This window comes from Notamacropus eugenii, chromosome 6 (genome assembly GCF_028372415.1).
Source record: "Notamacropus eugenii isolate mMacEug1 chromosome 6, mMacEug1.pri_v2, whole genome shotgun sequence".
NCBI lineage: Eukaryota > Metazoa > Chordata > Mammalia > Diprotodontia > Macropodidae > Notamacropus > Notamacropus eugenii.
Window position 1 is genome coordinate 226280875 of NC_092877.1, and position 20022 is coordinate 226300896.

At 38.7% G+C, this 20022-nt stretch overlaps 1 pseudogene; it reads left to right on the forward strand.

Annotated features, from left to right (window-relative positions):
- Positions 1 to 803: 803 nt before the first annotated feature.
- The window catches only part of LOC140512271 (aldo-keto reductase family 1 member B1-like), a 79189-nt pseudogene continuing 59970 nt past the window's right edge, over positions 804 to 20022 (forward strand).

Sequence of the window (20022 nt, forward strand, 5' to 3'; positions counted from 1 at the left end):
AAAACAATAAAATTGAGGAGAAAATCAAATTACCAGTATCAAAAATGAAAAGGGTGAACTCACCTCCAACGAGGAGGAAATTAAAACATTAGAAATTACTTAGCCCAACTGTATGCTCATAAATTTGACAAGCTAAGTGAAATGTATGAATATTTTAAAAATATAAACTGCCCAGATTATAAGGGGAAGTAAAATACTTAAATAACCCCATACCAGAAAGAGAAATTGAACAAGTCATCAATGAACTCCCTAGGAAAAAATCTCTAGGGTCAGATGGATTTGCAAGCAAATTCTATCAAACATTTATAGAACAGTTAATTCCAGTACTATTTGGGAAAACTGGCAAAGGAGTCCTACCAAATTCTTTTTATGACACAAATATGGTGCTAATACCTAAACCAGAAGAGCCAAACTAGAGAAAGAAAATATAGATCAATTTCCCTAATGAATAGAGATTCAAAATTTTTTTAAAAAGATATTAGCTAAAAGATTACAGTAACATCATGAGAATAATACATTATGATCAGGTAGGATTTATGCCAGGAATTCAGGTCTAGTTCAATATTAGTAAAACTATCAGCATTATTGATCATATCAACAACAAAACTAACAGAAACCATATGTTTATCTCAACAGATACAGAAAAAGCTTTTGACAAAATACAATACCCATTCTTATTGAAAACACTGGAGAGCATAGAAATAAATGGAACTTCTCTTAAAATAATAAGTAGTATGGGTCGGGTTGTGAGGGCCAGAGCTTACGTGTGTGGTAGTGACCATCTCCTGCAAGACCAGGGCATCATGGCTACCTTCCTTGTGCTGAGGAACCAGGCGAAGATGCCCATCCTGGGCCTGGGAACTTGGAAGTCCCCTCCAGACAAAGTGGCTGATGCCATGAAGGCTGCAATTGATAATGGATACTGCCACATTGACTGTGCCCATGTCTACCAGAATGAGAATGAAGTAGGTGAGGTCATCCAAGAGAAAATCAAAGCGAATGTTGTCAAACGAGAAGACCTCTTCATTGTCAGCAAGCTTTGGTGCACATACCATGAGAAAAGCTTGGTCAAGTCAGCCTGCCAAAAAACTCTGAGTGACCTGAAGCTGAATTACTTGGATCTCTACCTTATTCATTGGCCTACAGGATTTAAGGCTGGAAAGGATTTGTTCCCACTGGATGACAAAGGCAATAATTCCCAGTAATACAAGTTTTTTGGATACATGGATGGCCATGGAAGAGTTGGTGGATGCAGGACTGGTAAAAGCCATTGGAATCTCTACTTTAATCATGAAAAAACTGAGAAGTTCTTGACCAAACCAGGGCTGAAGTACAAGCTGGCAGTTAACCAGATCGAGTGCCACCCCTATCTCACCCAGGAGAAGTTTATTGAATATTGCCAGTCCAAGGGCATTGTGGTGACTGCCTACAGTCCCCTTGGTTCTCCAGATTGGTCATGGGCCAAGCCAGAGGATCCTTCTCTCTTGAATGACCCAAGGATCCAAGCCATTGCAGCAAAGCGCCAAAAAACTGTAGCGCAGTGTTTTGTGATTTTTAGGGGTTCGGATTCGTTCCTGTAAATAACACTCCCACACTGCTTTAAAAATGAAGGTAGTTTAATTATACAATGCAAGGAATAGACTGTCTATAATAACATCCAATACAACAGATAATACACAATAAACACAGAATAGTAAGTATAATAATCAGCATAGCAGAAAAAGATCAAGAAAACATCACCAATTCGGGGAGCACCAACACCGGAATTTCATCAGCTGGGGAATCCCGGGATACAGTGTTCAGGGTCCGAATTGGGAGCAAAGGGTCCCAGGCAGAGCGTCCTCTCCATGGGTGAGATTCCGAGGACTTAACACTAAACAAGGGGATTTTATAGGGACCTAGACAAAGATGGCTTTTTGCCAACGGCTCCGCACACTGTTCCAAGATGGTCAGGCACATGGCCATGGGAATACAGGTTTTGTCCATCAAGGAGATACCATACGGGGGCCACAAGATATAAGTTAATTAATCATATACTGGGAGGACTAGCCAGATCCTCCAAGTATTATCTATGTGTTCCAGGAGTGGCTAGTTCCCGGAACATTAATACATGGCCAACTCGCGCATGTTATATTCCTTGAGAGGTCACCAAAAGGACAGAGTGAACTTACTTTATTCAAGGTATATGAAATATTCCTTCACGCAGGTTCTGATCAGATTCCATATCCAGAGAAAAGTGGTTGTGATCCCTAAGTCAATCAATGCATTACAGATTGCCAAGAACTTTCAAGTGTTTGATTTTGAGTTGACTGACAAGGAAATGTCTAGTATACTCAGCTTCAACTGCAACTGAAGAGCCTGTGCCTTGGCCAATGCTGCTTCTCACAAAGATTATCCCTTCCACCCCACGCCCCACTTTGAAGTTCTGGCTAGTGCTGCCCAGAGTCCGGATGACAGTCACCTGATGCTTCCAACTCTACCTGACTTCTGCTTCCAAGATCTGAGTCAACCACTGAATATTGCCATCAGATCTCAGCTTCATTTAGTAACTCCTAGTTTTCTGGTCTTTACTTCCTGCCCATCTGGGAGGAGTACAGAATGACTACACCCTCTCCATGTGGGCCCTGCAAATAAGAATTATTCCACTAGCAAATAGTGTTCTTTTAGTAAGAAGTAGATTACATCTGTTTGAAATTATAAACCCTACCTTCTTGCTTTAAATAAAAAAAAAACAAAAAACAAAAATAATAAGTATTATCTACCTAAAACCATCAGTAAGTATTATATGTAATGGGGATAAACTAGATGTATTTCCAGTAAGATCAGGGGTGAAACAAAGATGTTCATTATCACCACTGTTATTCAATATGACACTAGAAATGTTAGCTTTACCAATGAGAAGAAAAAGAAATTGAAGGAATTAGAATAGACAAATAAGAAGCTAAGTTATCACTCTTCACAGACAATATGATGATATACTTAGAGAATCTTAGAGAATAAAGTAAAAAAACTACTTGAAATAATAAACAACTTTGGCAAATTCACAGGTTACAAAATAAACACACATAAATCATCTGCATTTCTATGTATTACTAACAGAGCCCAAAAGCAACAGATAGAAAGAGAAATTCCATTTAAAGTTACTGTAGACATTATAAAATATTTGGGAGTCTACCTGTTAAAATAAACCCAGGGTCTATATGAACACAATTATGAAACACTTTTCACAGAAATAAAGTCAGATCTAAATAATTAAAAAAACATCAGCTGCTCGTTGTAGGCTGAGGTAATATAATAAATATGATAATTCTACCTAAATTAATTTACTTATTCAGTGCCATACCAATCAAACAACTAAAAATTATTTTACAGAGTTAGAAATAATAATAATATCAAAATTCCTCTGGAAGAAGAATGTATCCAGAATATTAGGAAAGAAAAGAAATGCTGGGGAAGGTGGCCTACCCCTACCAGATCTCAAATTGTATTTTAAAGCAGCAGTCATCAGAACCACTTGGTACTGGCTAAGAAATGGAGGGGTAGACCAGTGGAATAGGTTAGGTACACAAGACACAGTAGTCAATGACGGTAGCAGCCTTAGTATTCCTAAAAATACTTGCTTATGGAAGGGAATTGGTCTATGACCACACCCCCATTCCCAAAACCTAAAATGGAACCAGAGAAATACAGGTCAGATAATGAGATGTTAAATTAATTATAAAGATGTGACCTGACTTTGTGACCTCTTTACAGAAATGTGAGCAAGTTCCCTGATTGAATTATAAGGGGACCCTAACCAATGGCTGAAGAAAATCTTGGTCAGACCCCCTAGGTGTCCCTTAAAAGACCTAGAACAGTTGGACAATTGAGGTGAGTGGAGTGTTAGTTAAGGTGATTCTGAAGGTAAGAGCAACTTTGTTCACTTAGAGCAGAAGAGAGCAAAGGAGGTAGGAATATCTCTCACTCCTCCTCACTCTCATTGGCTATAGTATCTAGCAACAGAGTTGCTCACCCAATAAGATAAACTCCATTCAAAAGTTGGAGAATTTGTACACTTGAGAGAGTCTGAAACCCAACTGAAATACACAGTCTACAGACAGACATGGACATAGAGAAGCAGCGACTCAGGGAAGAAAGCAGAGAAGAGAGCTGATCATGAATCCAAGGGAGCATTATCCTTAGCCTATGGAAATTTTCATCAGCAGAGAAATATACTTAGGAAGCTCAGGAGAGCAACTTCAGAAATTAATGTAAGGAACTTGAGGAGAAAATAGACATTGAGACGCTGAAGTATTGGAGGCTTATGTTCAGCATTGACCAGATATTTGTGTCAGTGCCATTGCACTGAAAATTTGTACTCATTCTTCCCACAGATGCTGTGTATGTTTGTGAGAGAGGGCACCCCAAGTTTATGAGGGAATGTTTTGCATTATATACTATACTCACTATGCCTTCTTAGGAAATGCCTTTGAGCCAATTGTGAGTTACAGTTTTAGGACTGAGTACCAACAGGATACGTCCTTGAACTTGAAGTATTTGCCATCTAATGGGACCCAACCATCTAGTTCAAGTTCCAGGTGAGGAAGCAGCCCTACAGGGAAAGTTTACACTTAATAAACACTGTATTTTAATCCTGAAGCTTAAGAAAGCTTTTCTGTGTCAGAGGCTATCACAATCCCAATTTGAGAGACATTTCCCACTCACATTAAAAGAAATGTATACCATTAAGGGAATCATATCTGTAGAGCTTTTGTTTGACTGACCATACTCCTGAACTTTGTAAAAGGGGCCAAAATTAAGAAGTTTTGGAGAGAGTGAAGGAAGGGAGGGAGTATCTGAAGAGTGGTAAAGTATTACAGTTATCCTCCCACATCACAACTTTCCCCATCACCATTTCAACAAATCTTAGGTTGGCATAAGGAATTTAGGGGGAGTTTTGCAGAAGCCCCAGGTGACATGTGAAGACCAGGAGACAATACAGAGCCTCTGACCAAATACTTAACCCAAATTTTATGAAAAGGTACTGTAAACATCCTATAAAAGAAAAAGAAAAAATTTAGACTTCTTCTCTGGTATGAAGGGAAAGTCAAAAAATTTCATACAATTTTCCAGATCTCAGTGACACTCCACCCTTAAACCCTGAGATATAGAAGGGATAACTATATATATATATATATGTATGGAGAGGTTTGTTCACTACAAGTTGGTTTTGCTTAACTGTCTTTTTTTGTTACAAGGGAGATTTCAAGTCCGTGGGGGTAGTCATGTATTGTTGTTTGGATGGAGAAGTATACTTAGAATGAGATTTTAAAAGACATCAGTATAAACTTATTTTTTTAAAGAGGTTCTGCAATGATCTAGGTCATGTATGTTGTATATAAGTGTGACAAATTCTAAGAAGCTGTCAGAACGGAAATGGCCTACAAAAAGGGGTGAAAAGCCCAAAGCAAAGATCAAGAAGTGAGATGAGTATCTCCAAAGAGAGTATAAAAGGGCAAAGATAGGACAGTCACATTTCACCACTTCCATCTAGGCCAGGGCTGGGAAATCTTAAAGCCACACATGGCCTTAAATTTTTGTAAAATTTGAATTCAGCCAAAAGGTCGCACTTAAGGATTTAGTAGGCCACATGTGGCCTTAAAGCCACAGGTTCTCCACCCTTGATCTAGGCACGTTGCTTCATATATTAGCACATGACTACAAAGGTCCAGGTAATGTACCACATGGGTGGTAAACAAGTACTGTTTGAGTGACTCAGATGGGCAGAAGGAAGCCACATATCATCCTTACTAAGCTTGCAATGTACATACTTGCAGGTTTTCCTGAATAGAACTGGAATTAAAAACATATATAAATATGCCAGCATAAGGGTGCTCATACAGCTCTGGGGAGAGTCAACTGTTAAATTTTCAGTGTGAACATTTTATACTCCAGAAATTTACAAACTTACAAATCAGGGCTTCGTTTAATGTCTTGTTGATTGTAATTTAAACTAGATTTGAGAAAGTAATGGAGAAAATGTTATAATGCACATTAAACTCAAAAGTTTATTGTGGGTATATTTTTCCTTCCAAAAATCATTTGTTAAATATTTACCACCACATACCTGAATGTGTGTATGTGGTTTATCCCCAGGCTAAAAGGAGCTTAGCGTCTCATTATTGAGCAGATCTTGAAGACAAAACAGTCTAAATCTGCCTTGCAAAAGCTGGACACAGTGTTTGCTTGTTCCCCAGATGCTATAAAACAGACACTTATCATTGTCAAAATGTATCCCTTTACAGGAAGTCTAGTTCGTATCAGGAACTTTACTTTCCTGCTTTTTTTTAAATTTAAAGGGAGATAGAGATAGAGATAGAGATAGATATAGATCGACTTCACCTTTATTTTATTTTTAATTTACCTTTCTTACTTTCTCAGAAGGATAAGATCTCAGCAGGTTATTAGGATCACAATTTTGGTGCTGAAGGAACTTCAGACAACATTTAGTTTAATTCTGTCTTTTTACAGATGCCCAAGTTGATGCCCAGGGAGGGAACTTGCCTGAGGTCATACAGGTAGTAAATATCAGTGATGAGACATGAAATCCAGGTCCTCTGACTCCAAAGTCAGTGCTCTTTCCATTGTACCCCTGCTGTAATCCCTGACCTTCATTAAAAGGTCCAAGGTCTTGTGTTAGAATGCATCTTGTGTGGGAAATATCCCCTCTACTTTTTTAAAAAAAATTGGGATCAAATGACCGTACTAGGTGAGCAGCATACTACAAAGACCTTACAAGACTGATTTTTATGCGTGTGATTGGTGGAATCACTTTTAACTATGTTGTAGTCACAACTTACATACATGGAGAGAGTTTATTGTGGCAAACAATAAAACTTTCAGAAATATTAATATCATACATAATGATCGGTAATAGCAAGGTTTTGAACAACGTGCTAAATGGTTGTAAATGGCAAGAATTTCTACACTCAGCAGGGTTCCAAATTGAAAGCGCCTTGATGGCAGGCCTGTCTTAAAAAAAAGAATTCTTTTCCTTCCTAGGAATCAGCATAGTAACCTGCACATAGCAGCCATTTAGTAGAGGTTAAATTTAATGTATTTAGGCCCATTCTCTCACTGATGAGTTCTTTGGGGACTTCTTTCATGTGGAGGGGCTCAGAGTGACCACTCTTCACTTTCCTTTCTGCTCTGGCCCTCATTTCCCAACTTTAAAACCATGTCCTCACCCTGGCCCAGGACATTTGTTTCAACTCACTTTTTAGTTCCTTTTTGTCTGTAGTCTCCCCTTTATTAGAATATAAGATCCTTGAGGACATGGATTGTGTGTTTATGTGTGTGTGTGTGTGCGTATACACATATATGTGTATATGCATATACATATATATTATTTTTATCCCCAGCACTTAGCACAATGCCTGGCACTTAGACTCAACAATATCTAATTAATAAGGTAACCAGTCAAGGAGCAAGCTAAAGGGTAGAGTTTGGTGTGTTAGTTCCAAGATCTCCTGTGAGATATTGCTCTCACCTTGCATCATACCCTGCAATACACACCTACAACCTCAAATAGGGTTTTTACATCTACATCAATGAAAAGTTTGCTGCAAAATTATTTGCAAATGTTTCTTATCTTTCTGCTAATTTGTAAGCTTGATGAGGTCAGGTAGCTTGTCTGAGTGACATTTTGATTCTTCGCCTGTACCTACCATGGACAGCTAGGTGGCATAGTGGATAGAGTGCCAGGGCTGGAATCAGGAAGACCTGAGCTCAAATTTGACCTCAGATACTTACTAGTTGTGTGATCCTGGGCAAGTCATTTAACCCTACTGGCCTCAGTTTCCTCATTATATAAAATGAGCTGGAGAAGCAAATGGCAAGCAGATCCAGTATCTTTGCCAAGGAAACCCCAAAAAAGGTCGTGAAGAATCAGACATGATTGAAAAATAACTAAACAACAAAAGTTGTATAACTATTATCTGAGGTGTTTGGAGAAATCTTTTGTTCAGGTCTGGGGTTTTTTCCCCTCCTAAGAATGCTACAAATGCCTCTTTTTAATTGAGTATTCATCTTTTTTCTTTTTCTTTAACGGTTAGACTCAGATTTACAGGGTATTTCACCTTTGGTTACAGCCAGAGCTCATTTGCTCTTTAGAACATATTCCGTTCTCTCCTGATGGAAAGGTGAAAGGAATAAGCATTTATATAGTGCCAGCCATGTTCCAGGAACAGTTCTAAGTGTTTTACAAATATTATTTCATTGGATCCTCATAACAATTCTATGAGGTAGGTGCTGTTTTTATCCCCATTTCACAGCTGAACAAAGTGAGGCAAACAGAGGTGAAGAAACTTGTCCAGGGTCACATAGCTAGTATGTATCTAAGAATGGATTTGAACTCAGGTCTTCCTGATTCCAGGCCCAGTGCTCTACCCAGTGTTCTATCTAGATAAATACGGTAGGTTTATGCTATTTCAATTTGTTTTCCTTTATATTTGATGTTCTTTTTCTGGTCATTTGAAGAATTTATTGTTTTGTCATGGAAATTATTGAATTTAACCAGCACATTTGCAGCATAGAGTATTTTTCTGGAGTTTATCTGAGGATTCTTAGTAGAAAGTTTAGTAAATATAATTGGTGGAGACTTGAGCAACTGGTAGAGACCCAAACCCCATTAAGGGTATCAGAGAACCTTGTGAGATAAGTAATATGTAACATATATGACTCTCAGGAATTGGGGGTGGGGGGAGCAAGGGAGTCACTGTTATACAAGGAATATTATACTCCCATACTGCCAGCTGCTCTGCACCCTCCCCGCCTCCTCAACTTATTGTGCTCAAAGATCCCAAAGAGTAGATTTGGAAACAAGGATATCAAATGATACTTTATTCTACCAACAACCATCCTGGAACCCAGGAAAAGAAGACAGCATGTCTGACACATATCAAGACTGGGACTTGCATCTATGGAGCCAACAGGTGAGCCAAATATGGGGTCCTGCCACACCATCATTCCAATCTGGACATAGATTGGGAGACTCATAGTATCCTGCTCTTATCTCCAATTGTCTATAAGGAATATCCTTTAATAAGTTTCCTTGGGACATATAAGTTTTATGTGTAGGGTTCATTTTATAGATGAGAAAACAGAGACCAGGAAGTTAAGTGACTTCCCCAAGGTTACACAGTTAATAAGCATAAGAGTTGATATTTTATTCTGGGTCCTCTGACTCCCAAACCAGTGCTCTTTCCACTAAGTCTCTAGCAGCTCTATCTGGACACCCAACCTCCTACTTTACTGAGAAAATTGAGACTGACAAGAGCTCCCTCAACTTCCCTCCTCAAAACTTTCCAACATTGTCATCCATTCTCTTCTCTCTTTTCTCATAGTGAGTGATATCTCAACTCTTTATTAAAGCTAGTTCAGGGGTGGGGAAACCTGGGGCCTTGAGGCCACATGTGGCCCTCTAGGTCCTCAAGACATTCAGTCGAAGGGCTGCACTTGAGGACCTAGAGGGCCACCCCTGAGTTAGTCCCTCTGTTTATTTCTGTATCCCATCCTCTCCCATGTCTTCTAGGATCTTGTTCCATCAATAATCCCCTTTTCTTCATGAATCTTCAGTTTCTCCTCCCTTGGATTCTTCTCTTTTTCCTACAAACATATTTAGTTCTCAGCAGTCAAGAAAATAACAACCAAACTTTCTTTTAACTCTTCTGTTCTATACAACAAATATCCCATCTTATCCCCCTTCTATGGTCAAAAGTCTTTTTAAAAGTTGTCTACATTGAAATCATTCCTCCCCAGATCATAAAATCATACATATACCTTGACTCAACAATACCATTGAAGTCATTTACCCTCAAAGACAATGGGAAATGTACAAAAATATTTATATGAAGCAATTTTTAGTGTGGCAAAGAACTAGAAACAAAATGTGTAACAATTAATTGGGGAATGGCTGAATAAATTGTGGTATAAAAATCTAATAGAATACTATTGAGTATAAAAAATAACACATATGAAAAATTCAGAGAAACTTGGGTTGAAGTCTTTCCCTACCTTAAAACTCAATTCAGTTACAACCTCTTCTGAAAAGCCTCCCCTGAGTCTCTCCTCCCAAATTAGTAATGAATGTTTCTGTCTCAAACTTCATATAGAATTTTTCTCAGTTTTCTATTAAAGCACTTGTTCTTTTGGATTACAAATAGAATCCATCTCATAGAGATAGATAGCCTTCTCATAGAATGAATATTGTTACCATACCTTTAAAAGAGAAAATAGAATCTTGGACCCAGACAGTTAACTGTTATCTTTAAGAAGATTCTGTGTGTGGATAACAGTGTGGTGGAAATTAGGCATAGACCCATACCTGACACCGTACACAAGAATAAAGTCCAAATGGGTACATGACTTAGGTATAAAGATTGATACCATGAATAAACTGGAGAAGCAAGGAATAGTGTATTTATCAGATCTATGGAGAAGGGAAGAATTTTTTACTAAAGGAGAGATAGAAAGCATTATGAAATGCAAAATGGATAACTTTGATTACATTAAACTGAGAAGTTTTTGCACAACCAAACCCAATCCAACCAAAATCCGGAGGGATGTAGTAAATTGGGAAAGAATTTTTACAGCTAAGCTCGGGGATAAAGGCCTCATTTCTAGAATATATAGAGAACTGACCCAAATGTATAATCATACAAGTCATTCCCCAATTGATAAATGGTCAAAGGATATGAACAGGCAATTTTCAGAGGAAGAAATTAAAGCTATCTATAATCATATGAAAAAATGCTCTAAATCACTATTGGTTAGAGAGATGCAAATCAAAACAACTCTGAGGTACCACATCACACCTATAAGATTGGCAAACATGACAGAACAAGAAAATGATAAATGCTGGAGAGGATGTGGGAGAGTTGGAACACTAATTCATTGTTGGTGGAGCTGCGAGCGCATCCAACCATTCTGGAGAGCAATTTGGAACTATGCCCAAAGGGCTACAAAAATGTGCATACCCTTTGACCCAGCAATATCGCTACTAGGACTGTATCCCCAAGAGATCATAAAAATGGGAAAGGGTCCCACATGTACAAAAATATTTATAGCAGCACTCTTTGTAGTTGCCAAAAACTGGAAGTCAAGGGGATGTCCATCAATTGGGGAATGGCTGAATAAATTATGGTATATGAATGTAATGGAGTACTATTGTGCCATAAGAAATGATGAACAAGAAGACTTCAGAGAGGCCTGGAAGGACTTATATAACCTGATGCTGAGTGAAAGGAGCAGAACCAGGAGAACTTTGTGCACAGCAACAACCACAGTGTGTGAGAGTTTTTTCTGGTAGACTTGGAATTTCGTAATAACGCAAGAACTTCTTATAAAAAAAAAAAGTCCCAAAGGTGGTTCTCAAGGCAAAATGCCTTCCACACTCAGAGAAAGAAATATGGAAGTCACTCACAAAATGTAGCAGATCATGTTTGTGTATGTGTATGTGTTTGTGTATCATGTTTTGATTTGTTATATGATTTCTTCCATTTATTTTATTCCGACTACATAGCATGACTATAGTGAAAATGTACTCAATAGGAAAGTATATGTAGAACCTATACAGAACTGTGTGCAGTCGTGGGGAGGGAGTAGGGTAGTGGGGGGTAGGTGTGGGGGGGATAAAATCTCAATTGCATGGCAGTGATTGTTAAACATTAAAAAATAATTAAAAAAATAAAATAAAATAAAATAAACAAACAAAAAAAGAAGATTCTGTGTGAGTCAGGAAGAGAGAAATAAAGAGAATTTCATTCCTCAGATTTGAATATTTGACATGAAGAAAGAATTTGTGATAGACTATACAGTAAGCTGCCCGGAAAGGACAAGTCTGTGGAGGACTTGGACAGTTAATTTAAAATGTGAGAGAATCCAGAGACAATTGAATTAATTCTCTTCTGGACCCAGCCTAACTCAGGCCAGTGGAGGATAGGGGTTTGAATGTGATGAGGTAGATAGTCATGGACCACAAAATAAAATAAAATGACTTTACAAATAATAAAGAAAGGTATAATTAAAAGACAAAAAGTATACAATTTCTAAGCCTAAAAAGATAGTAGTTCAGAAAAAAAACAAAAAGCAGCTAGTCTCCTCTACCTGCCTTCATCACATCAGCAGTCACGTGAGTCAAGGCCTGAAGACCTGTGATAAAACTTTCAATGCCAATTCCCCATAGACTGGACCTTTTATCTTTTCTGAAAAGGAAATCAAACCAACGTTGATCTGGAGAACAATCTCCCTGCTCCTTTCCAGGGAAACCAGTCCAACCTACATAAAATACTACAACCACAAATACTTTATTCTGCAGAGAATACATTTTGTAGAGAATTCCTGAGAGACTTTGTCATCCTGAGAGAATGGATTCAGTGGACTGTGAGTTCAGTGTTCTGAAGGAGTCGAAATTCCTAACCACTTGAAGTGAAAGAATTTGAGTTGATAACTTCTGTCCTCTGCTTTCACAAAGCACAAGCTGGCCCCTTGGAATATGTATCTCTTCCTTTTTATGACTTGCTACTCTTAAACAATTATGTGTCCAGTAATACTGATTTTTGCTTAAGCCTGGACCAAGGTTTGAGACAGAGAGGGGAAGAGAAAGGGAACAAGCTTGTTTTAAGGGCTGACTTATTATGTGCTAGGCACTATGCTAAGTGCTTTGCAAATATTTCTCATTTGATCCTCAGAACAAGCCCACGAGGTTGGTACTATTATTGTTCCCATTTTACAGTTTAGGAAACTGAGGAAGAGAGAGGAGAGAAATCTTACGTAAAAAAAGGTTTTCCTGAGTTCACGGGACTCAAACCTAGTTATTTAATTATCAAGAATGATTTTGTATTTTTTGTATTCTATTATGTTACTAGGGAAGCTAGATGGCAAAGAGGATAGAGTGCTAGTCATGGAGTCAGAAAGACCTGAGTTCAAATCTGACCTCAGAAACTTACTAGCTGTGCCACCCTGGGCAAATCACTTAACTCTACTTGCCTCAGTTTCCTCATTTGTAAAATGAGCTGGAGTAAATGGTAAACCACTCCAATATTTTTTTAATTTAATTTTTCATTTTTAACACAGTTTATAACAGATAAAACAATTCAAACGTTTGGTCAGGTGATACTTCTTTTTAAAGCATTTACAATATGAACCACAAAAGAATTTTTTTTAAACATTAACCAACTGAGACACAAATTATATTTATGTATGCTAACTTCACAAGCTCTTGACCTAATTGTCTCCACAGTATTACTAAGAATTAAAGGACCCTAACTCATTGTTATTGGTCTAAGTCCTATGCCTAATAGCTTAATTTTAGACTTAACCTTGGATGTTCACCTACCAGCAATCTACAATTTAATTGATCTGGTATTAAGCTTACAAACCTTTTGACTATAGGAAATTGCCACCAAGAGTAGGGACATTGCAGGGATACAATATCTCCCCAACTTCATGTCAGTTCCGGGCAGGATTAGATTGTCCACTTGCATTCAGTCAGGCTTAAAGTCCACCAGGCATCAGTGGGGAAACTGAGTCAGGAGAATCCTACCTCAGCCCAGGCTGAACAGCCACTCTCCCACCCTTCCCATGAAATCACCTTTTGCAGTTCCTACCAGCATCTCACAGGCTTACTGGCATCATGGATTGGAGGTTCAGACCACCTTTCTTGCTATCCATACCTGGAGGTAGACTCAGAAGAACAGTCATTTAATAGTCCCATAGCATCTAAAAATGGCAAGTTCCAATACCCAGGTTTCAAATATGATTATAATTTCACTTTGGCTAAGGAACATCTTTTGAGGCAAGTCTTAAGTGGCTTACATGCCTTTCTGTACATGTTCTAGTTCCTGATTAAGTAGCAATCATAAAATCAAATTTACCATTAAAACCTTAACTTTTCCATCAATGCCAGATTTTACCTGAGGTTACCTTCCTCTAGGAAATTTAGACTAAAATTCTTTTCCCCAAACTAAAGATGTCATTGATTTATTCTCAATAATTAATTCAGTCAATTCTTTTAATACTAATTGCTTTTACCTTACTTTGTAACATGTCCCATCACTCCATTGCATTCTGATTACTCCTTTCCTCAGTGTACCCTCCCTTCTATCACACAGACCCCCTCCCTTATTCACATCTTCTCTCTTTTCTTGCAGGGCAAGTTAAATTTCTGTACCCCATTCCCTGTATTTCTTATTTCCCAATTATATGCAATAAAAATTCTCAACATTCATTGCTAATACTTTGAATTCCAACTTCTCTCCCTCCCCCTGTCCCCAGCCCCACTGAGAAGGCAAGCAATTCAATATAGTCTAAATATGTGTTGTTTTGCAAAAGACTTCCATAATAATCATGTTGTGTAATACTAATTATATTGCCCTCTGTCCTGCTCTATCCCCCCTTATTTTTTCTCCCACAATTGACCTTGTCCCTTCTCAAAAGTGTTTATTTCTAGTGACTCCCTTCTCCCATTTGCCCTCCCTTCTATCAGTCCCCCCACTCCACTTGTTGCCTCCTCCCCTACTTTCCTGTAGTGTAAGATAGATTTTCATATCAAATTTAGTGAGCATGTTATTCCCTCCTTCAGCCACATGTGGAGAGAGTAGCTTCATTTTTCCTGTCTCCCCTTCTCCCTTTGCTCCTCCATTGAATAAGATTTCTCTTGTCTCTTTTATGAGTTATAGCCTGCCCTGTTCCATTTCTCCCTTTCTCTTCCCAGAATTTTCCTCCTTTACCCCTTAATTTTTATTTTATTTTATTTTTTTGTGTGGATATCATTTCTTCTGATTCAACAGACCCTGTACTCTCTATCTATATATGTGTGTGTGTGTGTGTGTGTGTGTATGTACAATCTCTCCATCTACCCAAATACTGAGAAGAGATTCAAGAGTTACAAATATTTTCTTTCTATGTAGTAATGTAAACAGTTCAGCTTTAGAGAGTCTTCTATGATTTTTCTTTCCTGTTTACCTTTTCATGCTTCTCTTGATTCTTGTCTTGGGAAGTCAAATTTTCTATACAAATCTGCTCTTTTCCTCAATATGAATGATTGAAAGTCCTCTACATCATTGAATGACCATTTATTTCCTTGAAGTATTATACTCAGATTTGCTGGGTAGGTGATTCTTGGTTTCAATCCCAGTTCCTTTGACAGCTGAAATATCCCATTCCAAGCCCTTTGATCCCTTAATATTGAAGCTGCCAGATCCTGTGTTATCCTGATTATATTTCCACAGTACTCAAATTGTTTCTTTCTAGCTGCTTGCAATATTTTCTCCTTGATCTGGGAACTCTGAAATTTGGCCACAATATTCCTAGAAGTTTCTCTTTTGGGGTCTCTTTCAGGAGGTGATAGGTGGATTCTTTCAATATTTATTTTGCTCTCTGGTTCTAGACTATCAGGGCAGTTTTCCTTGATAATTTCATGGAAGGTAACATCTAAGCTTTTGTTTTATTTTTATTTATTTATTTATTTTAATTTTAATTTATTTATTTAACTTTTAACATTCATTTTCACAAAATTTTGGGTTCCAAATTTTCTCCCCATTTGTCCCCTACCCCTACCCCAAAACACCAGCATTCTAATTACCCCTATCACTGATCTGCTCTCTCTTCTATCATCCCTCCTTGTCCCCATCTTCTCTTTTGTCCTGCAGGGCCAGATAACTTTCTATACCCCATTGTCTGCATTTTTTATTTCCTAGTAGCAAGAACAGTACTCAACAGTTGTTCCTAAAACTTTGACTTCCAACTTCTCCCCATCCCTCCCTCCCTACCCATTCCCTTTGGGAAGGCAGGCAATTCAATATAGGCCATATCTGTGTAGTTTTGCAAATGACTTCCATATTAGTCATGTTGTGTAAGACTAACTATATTTCCCTCCATCCTATCCTGCCCCCCATTGCTTCTATTCTCTCTTTTGATCCTGCCTCTCCCCAAGAGTGTTGACTTCAAATTGCTCCCTCTTCCCACTGCCCTCCCTTCCCTCATCCCCCCCACCCTGCTTATCCCCTTCTCCCTCACTTTCCTGTAATGTAAGATAGGTTTTCATACCAAAATGAGTGTGCATTTTATTCCTTCCTTTAGTCGAATGTGATGAGAGTAAGCTTCATGTTTTTTCTCTCACCTCCCCTCTTTTTCCGTCCACTGAAAAGTCTTTTACTTGCCTCTTTTATGAGAGATAATTTGCCCCATTCCATTTCTTCCTTTCTCCTCCCAATACATCTCTCTCACCCCTTAATTTCCTTTTTTTTAAGATATGATCCCATCCTATTCAATTCACTCTGTGCTCTCTGTCTGTGTATATGTGTGTGTGTGTGTGTGTAATCCCACCCACTACCCAGATACTGAAAAGTTTCAAGAGTTACAAATACTGTCTTTCCATGTAGGAATGTAAACAGTTCAACTTTAGTGAGTCCCTTATGACTTCTCTTTGCTGTTTACCTTTGCATGCTTCTCTTGATTCTTGTGTTTGAAGGTCAAATTTTCTTTTCAGCTCTGGTCTTTTCATCAAGAATGCTTGAAAGTCCTCTATTTCATTGAAAGACCAATTTTTCCCCTGAAGTATTATACTCAGTTTTCCTGGGTAGGTGATTCTTGGTTTTAGTCCTAGTTCCTTTGACTTCTGGAATATCATATTCTACGCCCTTATATCCCTTAATGTAGAAGCTGCTAGATCTTGTGTTATCCTGATTGTATTTCCACAATACTTGAATTGTTTCTTTCTAGTTGCTTGCAATATTTTCTCCCTGACCAGGGAACTCTGGAATTTGGCCATGATGTTCCTAGGACTTTCTCTGTTTGGATCTCTTTCAGGAGCTGATAGGTGGATGTTTTCAATATTTATTTTGCCCTCTGGTTCTAGAATCTCAGGGCAGTTTTCCTTGACAATTTCATGAAAGATGATGTCTAGGCTCTTTTTTTTGATCATGGCTTTCAGGTAGTCCCATAATTTTTAAATTGTCTCTCCTGGATCTATTTTCCAGGTCAGTTGTTTTTCCAATGAGATATTTCACATTGTCTTTTATTTTTTCATTCTTTTGGTTTTGTTTTGTGATTTCTTGGTTTCTCATAAAGTCATTAGCCTCCATCTGTTCCATTCTAATTTTTAAAGAACTATTCTCTTCAGTGAGCTTTTGAACCTCCTTTTCCATCTGGCTAATTCTGCTTTTTAAACCCTCCTTCTCCTCATTGGCTTTTTGGACCTCTTTTTCCAATTGAGTTAGTCTCTTTTTAAAGCTGTTATTTTCCTCAGCATTTTTTTGGTTGTCCTTTAGTGAGCTGCTCATGTGTTTTTTCAGGTCTTCTATTGTCTGAGCCCAGTTTAAGTTCCCTTTGTAGGCCGTGGAGGCAGAGGCCTTGACTTCCTTTGACAGTATGCCCTATTTTTCCTTATCCAAAAGGATGAGGGGAGGCACCCGTTCCCCAAGAAAGTGACCTTCTATGGTTTCATTTTTTTCCCCTTTTTTGACCATTTTCCCAGCCAGTTACCTGACTCCTGAGTTTCCTCTCCACAACCACCTTGCCTCCAGTTCCGCCAACCCAGCACTGGGGGCTGAGATTCAGATGAGCTGCTCCAGTCCCTCAGGGGCTTTAGGCAGGGGCAGGGCCACTATTCAGTGTGAGATTAAAATCAGCTACTCAGGAGTGGGCAGGGCTGCCACACAGGGCTCAGTTCCCTCAGGGGATTTAACATGAGACCTTCAACAATGGATGTGGGCTACTGCCTGCTTTGGGAGCCCCATCTGCTGCTGCCTCTACTACTTTTTTACAGGTATTTTATGGGCTGTGGGATAAGAGCTAGAGTATGTGCATCTTTCTACTCCACCATCTTGGCTCCACCCCCCGAAAATCCTACTCCAATATTTTTGCCAACAAAACTCCAGATGGAGTCACAGAGAGTCAGACACAACTCAACAACAACAAATGAGGTAATTACCATATATGTCTAATTAATAAGGTAACCAATCAAGGAGCAAGCTAAAGGGTAGGGTTTGGTGTGTTAGTTCCAAGAACTCCTGAGAGATATTGCTCTCACTTTGCATCATACCTTGTAATACCTACACCCTCAAATAGAGGTTTTACATCTACATGAACAAAAAATTTACTGCAAAATTATTTGCAAATATTTTCTATCTTTCTATTAAGCCATAAACTTTATGAAGTTAGATACCTTACCTTGACACTTTGAATCTTCCTTTGTACTTACCATGGACAGCTAGGTGGACAGTGGATAGAGTGCCAGGGCTGGAATCAGGAAGACCTGAGTTCAAATCTGGCTTCAGAAACTGATTAGCTGTGTGACCCTGGGCAAGTCACTTAACTCTGTTGGCCTCAGTTTTCTGATCTATAAAATGAGCTGGAGAAGGAAATGGCAAACAGCTCTAGTATCTCTGCCAAGAAAAGTCCAAAGGGGAGTACAAAGAATCAAACTCGACTGAACAACAGCTGTGCCTACTATAATCCTCTGTAGCCAAAGAAGTTGTTTACCGTTATCTCAGGCCAGGTTCCTATCACACAATGCTTAAACATAAGACTTCACCACCCTCAGATCTAGTGAGAACCAGTTGTTGAAACTCTTTTGGGTGCCTGCTGATTTGGCAGTTATCAGAATTCCAACCCCACTTTCCCCAAGACTTCAGCATTACACACCCTGTTCTGTAATTATCATAGTCTTTCTTGGTTAATCTTTAGAGAATTACCAGTCCATGTTCCTTGACTCCATCAGCCCACCAGCAACATGGGTGCTGAGCCCCCAGCAACTCTGAACTGTAATTGGGAAAAAACTCAGGGCTACCACCCTCCTTGCTGCACCTTGTGAGAGGACAGGAGACCACATGCAACTCTATCCCTGACCAAAAATTGCCCATACCACACAGTATTATGTTTGGCCATATCCAATAATCATTTTGTTGTGTGCCATTCCCCCAAACACCACTCAAAATCTGCATGACATTCACTCTGCCTTGCATCATATTACAGTTCCTAGTGCTCCCTGAAATAGTCCTTGACTCATTCTATATTCACCCATCACTAAACATTTGTTCCTGCTACCTGCCCAGGCCTGCTTGGTGTCTTCTTCCTTCCCCAACTGATCCACTTTGAGCTTTCTCTCTTCCTTCAAGGTCCAACTTCGGGGCCACTTCCTCTACTAAGCATTCCCTGATTCAATTTCTCAGAACTTTGCCTGGACCTCTCCTTCAGCTTTGCCACATTTTGTCTTAAATCATAGTTATTTGTACGTGTGTTATGTTCCATTAGTAAATATTAGATTGTAAATTTTAGGAGTCCTTCACCTTTGTATCACCAGCATCTCACACAATCTTTGCATATAATAAGAACTTAAAAATTGAATTTCATTTTCAGTTTTTTTGATCTGTGTCCAGGAAGTAAGCATTCCCCAAACTCCTGTCTCCCAGAAAATAAAAGCAAGTTATACCAAATGCCACAATAATCTTTTTGCCCAAGGAATTGGAATGCAGTTGAAATGAATGCCCATAGGATAGAACAAAAATCTTCAGTGTACTCTGATCCAAGGATTGAAGGTTCTGACCTCTACATCTAAAAACACACCCATAAGGAAATGAGGAAAAAAATAAAAAACAAACTCGTATCTAGATACAAATTAACTATAAGTTTTCTGATAGGAGGATACTTATTATGTAGAAACTGAAAAGAAAAAATCTCCTCTGAGGCAGCATTTTTCTATTGTCTTTTCTGAAAGAGTTTTTGTGTTTGAGTGGGTGGGTGGTTTTCTACATTCTAGTGATAAGATTGCAAAACACAGGAGCTTGGCTGACCTTCTGAAGCAAACGGTGTTAGTCATAATAAAGACTCTGGGAACCAGGGTCAAGGGATTCCCCACCCAGTAGTACAGCACAGTCCTTAAGAAGGCATCCTCCTTGGAATATTTGCATTTAGATTCATGCACCACGTGGGTCATTTGTGCAAATGACTCTGGCCAGACCCTGTTTTCACTGATTCAACTCC